General features: G+C 31.8%; 1 pseudogene; it reads left to right on the top strand.

Moving 5' to 3' along the window:
* Positions 1–6,694: 6,694 nt before the first annotated feature.
* Positions 6,695–8,168, top strand: LOC105420681 (membrane metalloprotease ARASP, chloroplastic pseudogene; annotated as a pseudogene).
* The last annotated feature ends 4,511 nt before the right edge of the window (positions 8,169–12,679 follow it).

Below are 12,679 nucleotides of genomic sequence, written 5' to 3'. Positions count from 1 at the left end.
TTACGAAAATGAGCAGTTGGATCTTCAGGTTCATACTCAGATTGCTTGATCAACAAGCATAAAATCAGTGGCAGATCAACAAATCTCAGGAACATATAAATTCCATATCTTCATCAAAGACTACAAAATAGTTGAGACAATCAAAAAAAATAGAATGACACTTGGAAGAGCTAAAAGAACTCAATGACTCGCAGACCAGAATAGGCATGATCGAGTAACATGACAACAAACTCGATCGTACAACAAATTAATATCCAGAGGTTTGTTTTCAAACACCCAAAACCTCTTAAAAATATCTCTCATTTGAAAATGTCAATCCCTATCTAAAGGGAGGGAATACACAAATATGCCAAAAAATATATGAAAATAGAAAAGGAAGAGCAAGAATGATAAACTATTGAAACCCTTTACAGTGGAGGGAATACACAAATATGCCAAAAAAATATACGAAAATAGAGAACGAAGAGCAAGAATGAGAAAATATTGAAACCCTTTACAGTGGAGGGAATACACAAGTATGCCAAAAAAATATATGAAAATAGAGAAGGAAGAGCAAGAATGAGAAAATATTGAAATTCACAGTGAATTACAGCCCCAAAAGAGAACCAAGTAGAAACTAAAGAACTACCGGCCCCTGTCGATGAGGTAGTCACCAAGCCTCTCGACGATCATGTTGCATTGGCCAGGGGTCATGGGTTCGCCCGGGGTCATGGGTTCGTCATAGATGCCAAAGATCAAGGCCAGAAATTGGAGGTGTATAAAGGGTCTTCGATGAGAGAAAATGAGACAAAATAAAGGAGCCCTATGACTTATTTTGAAAGGCTAGGAGGAGGTCTAAAGCCTCCACGAACTTGGAATAGAAGACAAAAGAACAACAGGTGATACGAACAATGGTGTCCAAGAATGCTAGTCTCCGATGGTAGAACAACCAAAACCAAAGAATTGAACCAGTAAATGACCATGGATGCTCGATCTTCAGTGTCAACAGACTTGTGGATTAGATGATCAGTAGAGGCTAGGGATAAGATTGAGTAATAACATACTAGCAGACTTGATCGTATAGGAATAGACACTGTGAAGATGAAGAGTCTTAGGTTTCTCGGAAGAGACGTAGAAAGCCGTGAGAATTACAGAAGAATGGCCAGATATTTTTTTTTTTAGAAAAAGTCAGAAAACTTGATGCACAGAAGCCATACCTACAGACAATCCCAGAGAGAAAAACATAACAGAGAGTCGAAAATGACTTATTAGAGACACAGATCCGAGAGTCGAAACATGACTCGACAAAAATTGCTCTAACTTGGTGAGCAACAGTCTCGTCATGAAAATCGACGACAATGCTTCATGGACGAGGACTCTGATACCATGTGAAGAATCTTAGGTTTCTCTGAAGAGACTCACTCAATGTCTATTGAATGTATGAATATACATACTTATCTTTTATAGACAAATTATAGATGATAAAAATAGAAATAAATCACAGACATCTAAACTATGCCCAGACTTTACCATAAAATACAGGATATTATATCTAACATTCCCATATATACTTATTACAATATACACCTTCCATAGACATATACACATTCACTTCACAGCTTCAACACACAAAATCTTTGTGAAAGCCTTAAAATATATGTTTATTTCTAATTATAAAATTTAAAGCTTAAACAATAGTGTAGATCGAGCAGATCTATGAAAACTTGAAAATTGACGGTCAAAAAATACATTACAAGATGCATGCAATATTTCCAATACTTGAAATCCATTTTTTTCTCATGTCAATGCATATTGATGTCGAGATGATTAATTTGAAGATATTCTATTGAAACTTTCGAGGTTGGCTCTAGTTTAATTATTTAGAGTCTCGGCTCTATGCAAACTTTTTCCTTAATATATTTCTTTAATATTTTAAAGAAAGTTAATAATATCTCAAATTAATTCAACGGAGATAATCCTTTACATGCAAAAGAGAGAGTAGATGTGATTTCAGTTCTTTACCTGTCAAGAGCGAGTAAATCACCAAAAATCCAGATACGATCATAACTTTTATAACTCCCTCCTATCCTCAAAAGCTGAAGGGTATAATATTGTATTGTGTCCCTTATGTTGTCAAAATCCAAAGCTATATTAAAGAAATTCTTCACAAGTTTTGGAAGTTCTTGATCACTTGTATCATCAACAAACCTCTTCACTTGAATTCCGTTCTCTTTTTGCAGAGAAAAACAATGCGGCTTATTATCAATTATCACCATTCTTTTGATGTCTCGGCCCGTTACAGACAAGTTTTTATTTTTTTTACACATTTTCAATAAAATAAAGTACATATATCAATCCTTAAGATGATTTATACTAATATTCGACACCTAAGGACTCCAGTAAAGCAAACAAATATAGGAGACATGAAATTATAAAAAAGAAAAAAAAAACCATTAATTTAATTTAGAAGTTGATTAGAAAACCAATGCTTTTGGCCTTTGGGCTGAAGTAGTTTTGTTCTACATTCTGATAAAGGAGAAGGGGATCATAAATTCAGAATCATTTTCATAAGAGTTTTGAGTTTGAAGGGTCTTCTCTTTTGTTATTTCTTTTAAAGGAGTTCCAGGTTTTTCCTTTTATTTTTTAAGTGCTTCTAACTTTGATACGAAAATTAGGCAGGACTTCTATGGGGTGGTGAGATTTGTTAAAAGCACAAATTTAGATGAGTGAGAAATAATATAGAGACAAAGATGGGTGAGAAATAGTACGATAGCAGACTTCCTTGCAATAAAAGGCATACAAGCTGTAAACTTCAAAAAATTTCAGCAATTTACAATGCAAAATTAGTCAGATTATTTGAATAAAACCGACCCCAAAGAATTAGAAAAACGCTATGATGATGAATAGGCATACCTTTAACTAATGAATATTGCTCTTTTTGCGTCTCCTCTAACTCTCTATGCACCTCTCGTATGTTTTTGGGGTTTGAAAACAAAGAGGAGAATGGGAATGTGTTTTTATAGGGATCGTTTAATTTGATCTAGAAGTCCTAAAATAATTAGATATTGTTCTAACCAATCCATTCCTCTTTAAATACGAACTTTCCTAAATTTTATAGATCTTACGGAATCTATTATAACTATCTCAATCTTTTATACGGTAAAAAAACGACCTCAATATTTTATTTTATTTTGAAGGAAAAAAACGACTTTTATCCTCCTAAATTTTATAGATCATAAGGAACTATCTCAATCTTTTTCCTTTGGAAACAAGTTTGGAAAAAGTTTATGTAAGGTTGCAATCTTAAAACGTAAAATTTAAGATGCACCTAAAAAATCCATCGAAAAAGATTGTTTTAATGTTGAAAAACCATTTAATTGATCATCCCGATATCGAGATATATAAATATAAAAAAAGAAGAAGAAGATTTTGAGTCTTAAAAATAGTGTGTGCATCTTGCTACACATTATCTAGACTGTCTAATTGACCATATGTTTATACATCTACTTGATTTTAACCATTCTTTGAGTTTAAAATTTCATAATTATAAATAAAAATAAATTTTCAAATAGTTTTACGAATTTTTTACTCTAAAAGTACTTGTTATGATAAAATTTAGAGGTGCACCTTAATTAGATTGTTTAAAGTTCTTAATTGGATTGTTTAAGGTTGCAACCTTATAAAAAGGACACCCTGTTTCTTTTAGAAGGAAAAATCCACCTCAATCTTTTAGAATCACAGAATTAGCATCCGATTTCCACCCCTGTAAGATGATAGCTAGACTTATCCGGAACAATCCGGTTTAGGTACATAGAATTGTCATGCATCCAGTTAAATTTAGAAAATGTGAAAATGTTTTTAAATACCTCAAAAAATAAATAATATAAATTCCTCTATTTTTAAAGTTGTTTAGCTCTTAAAAAATTCGACGATCTAAAAGCTTTAAGAATAAGGAAATTAATATTATTTAATTTTGGGGTATCTAAAATATTTTTCACATTTTCTAAATTTATGCAGATGTCCCCTTTTCTTTCTTTCTTTTTTCTTTTTTCTCCACAATGCCCCAGGTTCGAAACTCTTAGTTCCAAACAGGCCTGCTTGAATTGTGCCTTTGTTGTCAGTCTAGAATTAGAGTTTGGAATAAATTTCTTGCTTAAAAATTCAGAATTTTAGTGTACAAATGGTTCACGCAAAATATTCCCCGAAAAATATTTACATACGTAAACACTTTACCTTATAAATATTTGCACATATATTCTTTTTACGATGTTTGGTAGCGCGTTTAAAAAGCATGGTGTAAACAATTTCATATGTTTGGTAGCGTTTGGTTCGTGTGAAACTATATACACAAAACCTGGAATATATAATATCAAGGGTAAACATCCCCCTAGACCCTCTTTTTTAGACCAGTGTCCCCTGAACTTTGTACACTATCTTGCTGCATTAAACTTTTCAGAATCGTTTCTTGCAGCCCACGGATCCCCGTTTGATGCTTTTAGTAGCATTTTGCTATCCTAAATAACAAATGCACCCACCCTCTCTCTCATTTTGCCCACTATCTCAATTCTCTGTCATACACCTTCTCCCTGCCATGGCCCCACCTCTGTATCTCTCTCGCATCTTCTCTCCCTGAACCTCTTTATTATTCCCGAAGCCTCTCCCCCAAAACCTTGCTCTCTCTCTCTCTCAGTCTGTCTATCTTGTCTCTCTCCCTCAACCCCCATTTTCTCTCTCTAATCTACTGCTATTTGATACAAAAACACTTGGTTCTATCCAAATTTTCATGGTAGATTTTCCATTTATTTTTCAGGAGTAATGGAGCAGCACACATGATCTTCACGAGTCTCATCTCCATTAATGGAGGGACAAAGAAGGGTTTGTATACATCTAGAGAGAGATATGAGGTGCTCTAAAATTTAGAGGGGTTTAGGTATGGCCCAGCTTAGTGGCAAGGTCAGGAGTCCTCTTTAGGATTGAGAATATGATTGTTTTTTATCAAATCTCTTTAGGCTTGAGAATATGACTGTTTTCCATCAAAAGACCTTTTGTTCATGTTCTCTCATTTCCTCTATGTGTATTTCTTCAACGATGGATGGCCAAAGCCTCACCCTTCATTCACGAACCCCTTAGAGAGAGAGGAAGAAGAAAGCACCAAAATGGTCACAAGACACCAGTAGTTTCTTGTCCATACCGTTTTTGATAATCTCCAAGGTGAGGGTAGCAATCTCTGAGTCCATGGCCTTTATGGTCGCCACCTTCTTCGGCCCCAGCCATCTTTACCTCCAAATCCATTATCACCGCCCTCTTCATCAGATTCAGGGCCTTTAATATCTCTGCCCTCACCGTGTTCATCACGGCTGTGGCTTACTCCTCTTTCACTCCTTTGATGTGTCTCTCACACTATTCATAAGGAGCAGTAATTCGCCAGTGATGGCAATGATGGGGAGAGTGAGATTAAAGTCGAAGATTATAGCTTTCTCCATGTCAATGAGGGCAGGGCAGGGCAGGGCAGGGCAGGGCCAGCGGAGGTGGGTGCTGCTAAGATGGCGACCCTGCTAGTTTTAGCGAATGGGTTTTTCATTGTCAAAAACGAGGTTCGCCAAGAAAGATAATTTCCATCAAGGTATCTTAGGATTTCTCTTCGTGAAAAATGGCCGGAAAATGAGTCCTGCTTTGATTGCAGGCCTCTGGCTCTCGTATTAGAGAGAGAGAGGGGGAGGTTGAGGTTGAGGGAGAGGGAGAGGGAGAGAGAAAAATGAGATAAGACGGTGGCTAAAATGAAGGAGAGAGGGTGGGTGCATTTGGGATTTGGGATATTATTTAGGATAGCAAAATGCTACTAAAAGCCTAAAACGGGGATCAGGGGTTTGCAAGAAACGATTTTGAAAACTTTAAGGCCGCAAGATGGTACTCAAAGTTCAGGGGACACTGGGAAATGTTCTAAAAAGTAGAGTCTACTCAGATATTTTCCCTATAATAAATATATAATATTATATTAAATAAATTTATTATATATAATATCTATATATTCATATTATATTATAACATCTATATATTCATATATATTATGCATTATTTATAATATTTATATTATATTATATATTATATATTATATCCACATATCCATATTATATTATATATTATATATAATATCTATATATAATTCACATTATATAATATATATTACAAAATAAAAATTATTTATTATATATATATATATATTATAGTATAATAATATATAATATAATAAATATAAGATTTCTTATATTATATATATTATTATATTAAATAAATATATATTATAATATAAATATTATATATTATAGATAATATAAAGAATATATATATATATTTATAAAATGTGAATAATATATAGAAATTATATATTATAGATAATATAAGGAATATATATATATATATATATATATATATATATATATATATATATATATATAAAATGTGAATAATATATAGAAATTATATATTATATATGATATAATATTTATATATTATATCTTGTATTATATGTTATATATACACTATTTATTTATCCATATTATATTCTATATTATATATCATATATAATATTTAAATATTCATATCATATTATATATAATTTTATAATATTTAATAGAGAAAATTTCTTTTTACCTTGTATTTTTAGAACCCATTTCTCAAAAAAACCAAAGAATAAAAACCTATTTTGTGACATAAGGTTCCAATCTTTTGTGTCTTACAACTCCCTGGACTCAAATAACCCCTATTGACTATATATTATTGATCCAAACAAATTAAAAAATGACACATATTTCTTTAAAACCTTGGGTCCCTTTTTTCTATTAACTTCTCTCCTTCAGTCTCTTAAGATAGAGCATGACGTCTCTCTCTCTCTCTCTCTCTCTCTCTAAAGGCCAAATTCTGGCATCTCATTCGTGAAGCTCTCTTCTGCAAAATCAGTTTTAGAATGGCTTCAAAAACCCAAATTCCTCTTCTCAAATCCCATTATTTCTTGTGCAACTAAGATTTGAAGCCCCTCGCCATGGCAGGTCTCTCTCTTGGAAGCTTAGAAGAGCCCCAATCTGCTCTTGAAGTAGTTGCCGTCTTGGCAGCCATTATCATAGTCTATGAGAATGGCCATTTCTTGGCTGCATATCTTCAAGGAATCCAAGTGAGTATATTTGTTGTGGGTTTCGGTCTTGTGTTAGCTTGGAAGCCAATATCATAGTCTATGAGAATGCCCATTTTTTGGTTGCATATCTTCAATGTATCCATGTGAGTATATTTGTTGTGGGTTTCGGTCTTGTGTTAGTGAAAGTCAATGCCAAAAGTGTGGAGTTCTCTACCAGGGCCTTTCCTTTAGGTGGTTTTGTGGGTTTTATTGACAATGATTCCGAGAGCAATATCTTAATTGATGATGAGAATTTGTTAAAGAATAGACCAATTATCGATAGGGTACTAGTTATATCAGAATTTGTTCATGATTCCGAGAGTGATATCTTAGTTGATGATGAGAATTTGTTAAAGAATAGACCAATTATCGATAAGGTACTAGTTATATCAGAATTTGCTGAAGAATTATGCTCTTGGGATATAATTCTCAGTGTAAATGGTAATTCTTTGTCCAAATCCACTTTCTCTGTTTTTTAAGTTGTTGATATGATAAGGAAAAGCCATGATAGGAGCCTCACGATAAAGGTAGATAGAGAAAATGAGATCTTGGAAATTGGGGTCTTAGATTTTAATTAAGATGGAACAAGAAGGATTGGAGTTCAATTGTCAGTTAATTTTAGAGTTCGAAGCTGAAACCCATGAATCTCATTGATGCTACGGTATATGCTAACAGTGAGTTTCAAGGTCTTCCTATGAATGTGTTGGATAGTTTGAAACATACCTTTTTCAAATTTTCACAATCAGCAAGCAAGGTTTTAGGGCCTGTAGCCATTATTGCTGTAGGAGCAGAGGTTGCAAGATTAAACACTGATGGCTTCTATCAATTTGCAGCCATTCTTAATTTTAATCTTACTAATAAATTGTTTCTTTTACTTGCTCTTGATGGTGGGCCATTGGCTCTTTTACTTGTAGAGGAGGCAAGAGGGGGTAGAAAGATTCCTTAAGAAGTTGAGCAACTCTGTGGATTTTTGAGAGAGAAAGAGAGGGGAGAGATAAATGAAGAGAGTTGGGGATTTTGAGAGAAAAAATAATAAGGACTTGAGAGATATGTGGGTATTTTAGAGTGTGAGAGAGACACTATTGAGATTTGGGGCTTTTGAGAGAGGCTGTTAGTGAAAATAGATGGCGTAGATGAAATCAAATCCGAGATCAGAGAGGAGTGTCGTGAGGCTAGTAATCCCTTCACTTTTTAGAGATAGAGAAAAATTGTATGCAATTATACGACTTTTTCTTGATGTTCACATCCTCTCTCTGGCTTCTTATTTTATAGGGAAAAGAAGGGATAACCGTTGTATTTCTTCAACGGGTTTCCGATAAAAACGAGGGATTCTCTGATCTCAGGGATATCCAATGTTCATATGGAGGTTGGACCATATGACCGTTGGATATATTGGATTTTCATAAATATAACCTTAGACACATAAGGCTTCATAGCCATACGTGTCAACAGATGCCACAAGACTTGAGAGCTCTGTGGGTTTTTTTAGAGAGAGAGAGAGAGAAGAGATACATTTTGCTCAGTCTTGAGAGAGTGAAAGAGATGTTATTTTCCATCTTGAGAGAGACGAAGAGAAGTTATAGAAACAAAGACACTAAGATAAAAGAGAAAAAGATGTCATTTTATGATTTGTTTGGGCCAATAATATATGATCAAATATTTGGTTGTGGGGTTTTGGAAGATACAAAAGATTGAGATCCAACATGAAAGATTTTGAAACTTTAAGTCTCTTGATAATTAGTTTCAAAAAATTGCGAGTATGGAAAAATTTTCCCTATTTAATATAATATAAGAATTTAATATAATATGAATATATAGGTATTATATATAATATATAATATTGTATTTCATAATATATATGATACTATAATATACAATATATAATATAATATAATTTATATTTACAATCAAACAATTCCAAATCATGGTTCTTGCGGATTGGATCATCCGTATCCATATAGGATACAAAAAGAAACTCCAGATATTTGATATCTTTCTCTTTGAATGAGATCTCAATTCCATCGACTGTTTCATTAGATATCTTACCCCTAGAATCCCTTTTTTTTTCGATCCGGTTCCTCCACCACCGCGAACCCCAGTTAGATTTTTATATATATATATATATATATATATATATATATATATATATATATATATATATATATATATATATATATATATATATATATATATATATATATATATATATATATATATATATATTGTATATATAATATTATGTAAGTATGTATATTGTATATTATAAACATAATATAAATTAGATTTCATAAAATAGTTCAGCTCTGGTGTGTAAAAATTCCCCGAGAAATATTTCCACACCTCAAGAAGTGTGGTTTCATTTTACTAGCCCTTTCATGGTAAAATATTTTACCATGGTAAAATATTTACATATGCATTTGGAACGAACCAAACGTGTGAAACACAATTTACATATGTAAATATCTCCTGAGAAATATTTACGCACGATGGAAAAAATATGTTTAGAACTCAAATTTTTTAATATCCTTTTCTAATTTGAACTCAAAACCCTAAATTCCAAACATCAGCTTTTTGTAAACATTTTATGTTTGGAATTTGAAGTTCCAAGCATAAATTAAAATAAAAAAGGACATTCGGAACTCAGAGTTCCGAATCTATCTTTTGTTAAAATTTTAGTTCCAAACCAACAACACGTGCATGATGAGAGAACTTGGAGCGCTTTCAACTAAGGCCATTTTAAGAGAGAGAGAAGGAACATGGTGAAAATTTTGGAGATATTTTCTAGTTACCCAAAAAATAAAGTAATATTTACATTAAAAAGAAAATTTGTTATAAATTATTGAAAGCTCAGATCCACCATTCAACAAATGATAACTGCATTTGCAAAAATTCACAAATGATTTAACTACTGAAGAATATAGTTAACATAAAAAGAAAAAGGGAGCAATTATGAGAGCAATTTAAGATGCCATGTTTTATCAAATAAAATAAATAAAGATGCTGAGCCCAACCAAAGAGAAAACCTCACAAAACAGCACAAAAAAATTTATAGTACCATACATTATTAAATACAAAATTACTTTCAAAATCTGCCTAGTCAGATAGAAACCCGGAGGTAGACGATTCCAGATGGAGTCCTCAGAATTGTGTGTTTCTCCCTGCTTTTTATTTTTATTTTTATTTTTAAATTTGATGTTTCTCCCTCATAAAGTATACTCGAAATAATGCATAATAGGCATACCTTGAACTAATGAATATTCCTCTCTTTTTCTGTCCTCTAACTCTCTATGCACCTCTAGTTTGTTTTTGGGGTTGAAAACAAAGATAATCAACAAGGAGAATGGGAATGTGTTTATATAGGTATCGTTTAATTTGATCAAGAAGTCCTAAAATAATTAGATCTTGTCCTAACCAATCCATTCCTCTTTAGAAACGGCCTTTCCTAAATTTTATAGATCCTAAGGAGTCTATTATACCAAACTCAATCTTTTGTTTTTTGTTTTTGTTTTGAAAGGTTCCACACTTCCCCTACAACATATAAGATCTATGCTCCCTTACCATATTATTTTATTTTAGTTTTTTAATAAAAATTGTATGAATATAAAATTTGGCACGTGCCATCTTCTCATTGGGGTGCACCTAAAAAAATATTTAAAATACTTTTTTTTAATAAAATATAATGACCAAAAATACCTTTTCAATCTTTTAAGGGTATTTTGGTCATTCTATTTTATTGAGAATATTGTTTTACAAGTGTGAGTTTAAGAGATGATTGGACGGCCAAAATTTGGTGCCAAAATATTTTGTAGAAAAAAATTTAAAATAAAATAGTGTAGAGACATGACATTGTGATTAAGGTCATCTTAGCCATCCATTCAGAATGAACGGTTGGATAAGGGGAAGCATATAAGTTTTATGTTGTAGAGGAAGCATAGAAAGGTAAAAAACACTGCCTCAATATTTTATTTGATTTTATTTTGAAAAAAAACTACCTCAATATTTTATTTTATTTTATGTCTCTTATGAACTTACCGTTAAAAAAAAAAAAAAAACAACGAACTTTTGTCCTCCTAAATTTTATAGATCCCAAGGAACTACCTCAAATCTTTTTATCTTTTTGAAGGAAAAATCTAACTCAATCTTTCGTAATCACAAAACTAGTTTCCATGATTTTCACCCATGGAATACTACTAGACTTATGAGGAAGGCACACCTTCAAATAGCGTCGAGAAATGTGGTGTCATAGTAGAAATCTTTGTGATAACTTTAAAATATATTTTCATCTTTAAAACAAATTTAAAGCTTCAAAAATAGTGTATATCGAAAAGATCTACGAAAACTTGAAAATCGTGAAAATTGACTTTTCAAAAGTGGCTTACAATATGTACTATTTCTAAAACTTGAAATCCATTTTTCTCTTGTCCATGCATCTTGATGTCGAGATGATCAGTTTGATGATATTTGGGCATAAAACAACCTCTTTTAGTTAAATTTTTTAGGTAGGCTCTAATTTGATTGTTCAGAGCTTCGGTTCCACATAAAATTTTTCTTTTTAAAAATTGACCATATTGCCTATATTTTGGACACTTAATGTTCATAATAGCCATGTTCAATTTTCAGCTATGCTTTAACGAAATTCAGATTAAAATAACAAATTTAAGGATTCGGACATTTTTTAGATTTTGGGAATCCAACAAATTTTAAAACATCTTGAACTTAGAAATTTTCTGACTCTCAAAATTTGAAAAGATATTTAACCCAAAATTTACCTTTTTTTAGTGTCCTCAAATTATTTCGCTTTTTTATGAGCCACACTGGAGCATCTTCAGATTTTCAAAATGGAAAAATTAAAAAATTTTGGATTTTGAAAATAAAAAATTATCCTCTAAATTATTTTTCTTATGAGCATTTTTAAAATTTTAAAATCCAAAAATGTATTAAATAATTTAAAAATCAGATTTTGAAAATCCAAAACATGCTTCTCCCAAAGAAAAAATGGTGAATAAATGGGGTAAATGACTTTTCAGATTTTAAAGATTAAAAAATTATTGATAATTTTCAAACTCCGTAAATTCAAAAAAAAAAAAAAAAAAAAAGGAAAAAAAGAGACCATTTGGAAACAAAACGACAAGTGACCAGGTATGATGTAAATTCTGGACTTTAGATGGGACTTATAATAAGAATATTATTGGTGACATGCGCCTAATTAACACTACTTTTTAAGTATTCTCTCTCTTAAAATGTTCATGCAACAAAGACTGCTCACGGGGGAAAAACAAATCACAACAAGTAGAGAGCGAGAGCTAGTATATTTATTTGTATAAAAAACATAAACTCTTTTCTAAAACTATAATCCCGAATAATTCCATGGCTTCATAAATATTTTATAGAATCCCCATTTTAAATAAAAAATGACATTTAACTCTCTCTTTTTGTTTTTTATTTTTCAAATTATAGAATTATCTTTTTTTTTTTTTTTTACTCTCCTTCTCTACCTCTTTCATCCTCACTTGTGAACCTCTTACTCCATCT

Source organism: Amborella trichopoda, chromosome 6, assembly GCF_054954075.1.
Source record: "Amborella trichopoda isolate Santa Cruz 75 chromosome 6, AtrichopodaSantaCruz75HAP2 v2.0, whole genome shotgun sequence".
Lineage (NCBI taxonomy): Eukaryota > Viridiplantae > Streptophyta > Magnoliopsida > Amborellales > Amborellaceae > Amborella > Amborella trichopoda.
Note: the sequence above shows the minus strand (reverse complement) of the source record. Positions and strands in the feature narration are given on the sequence as shown.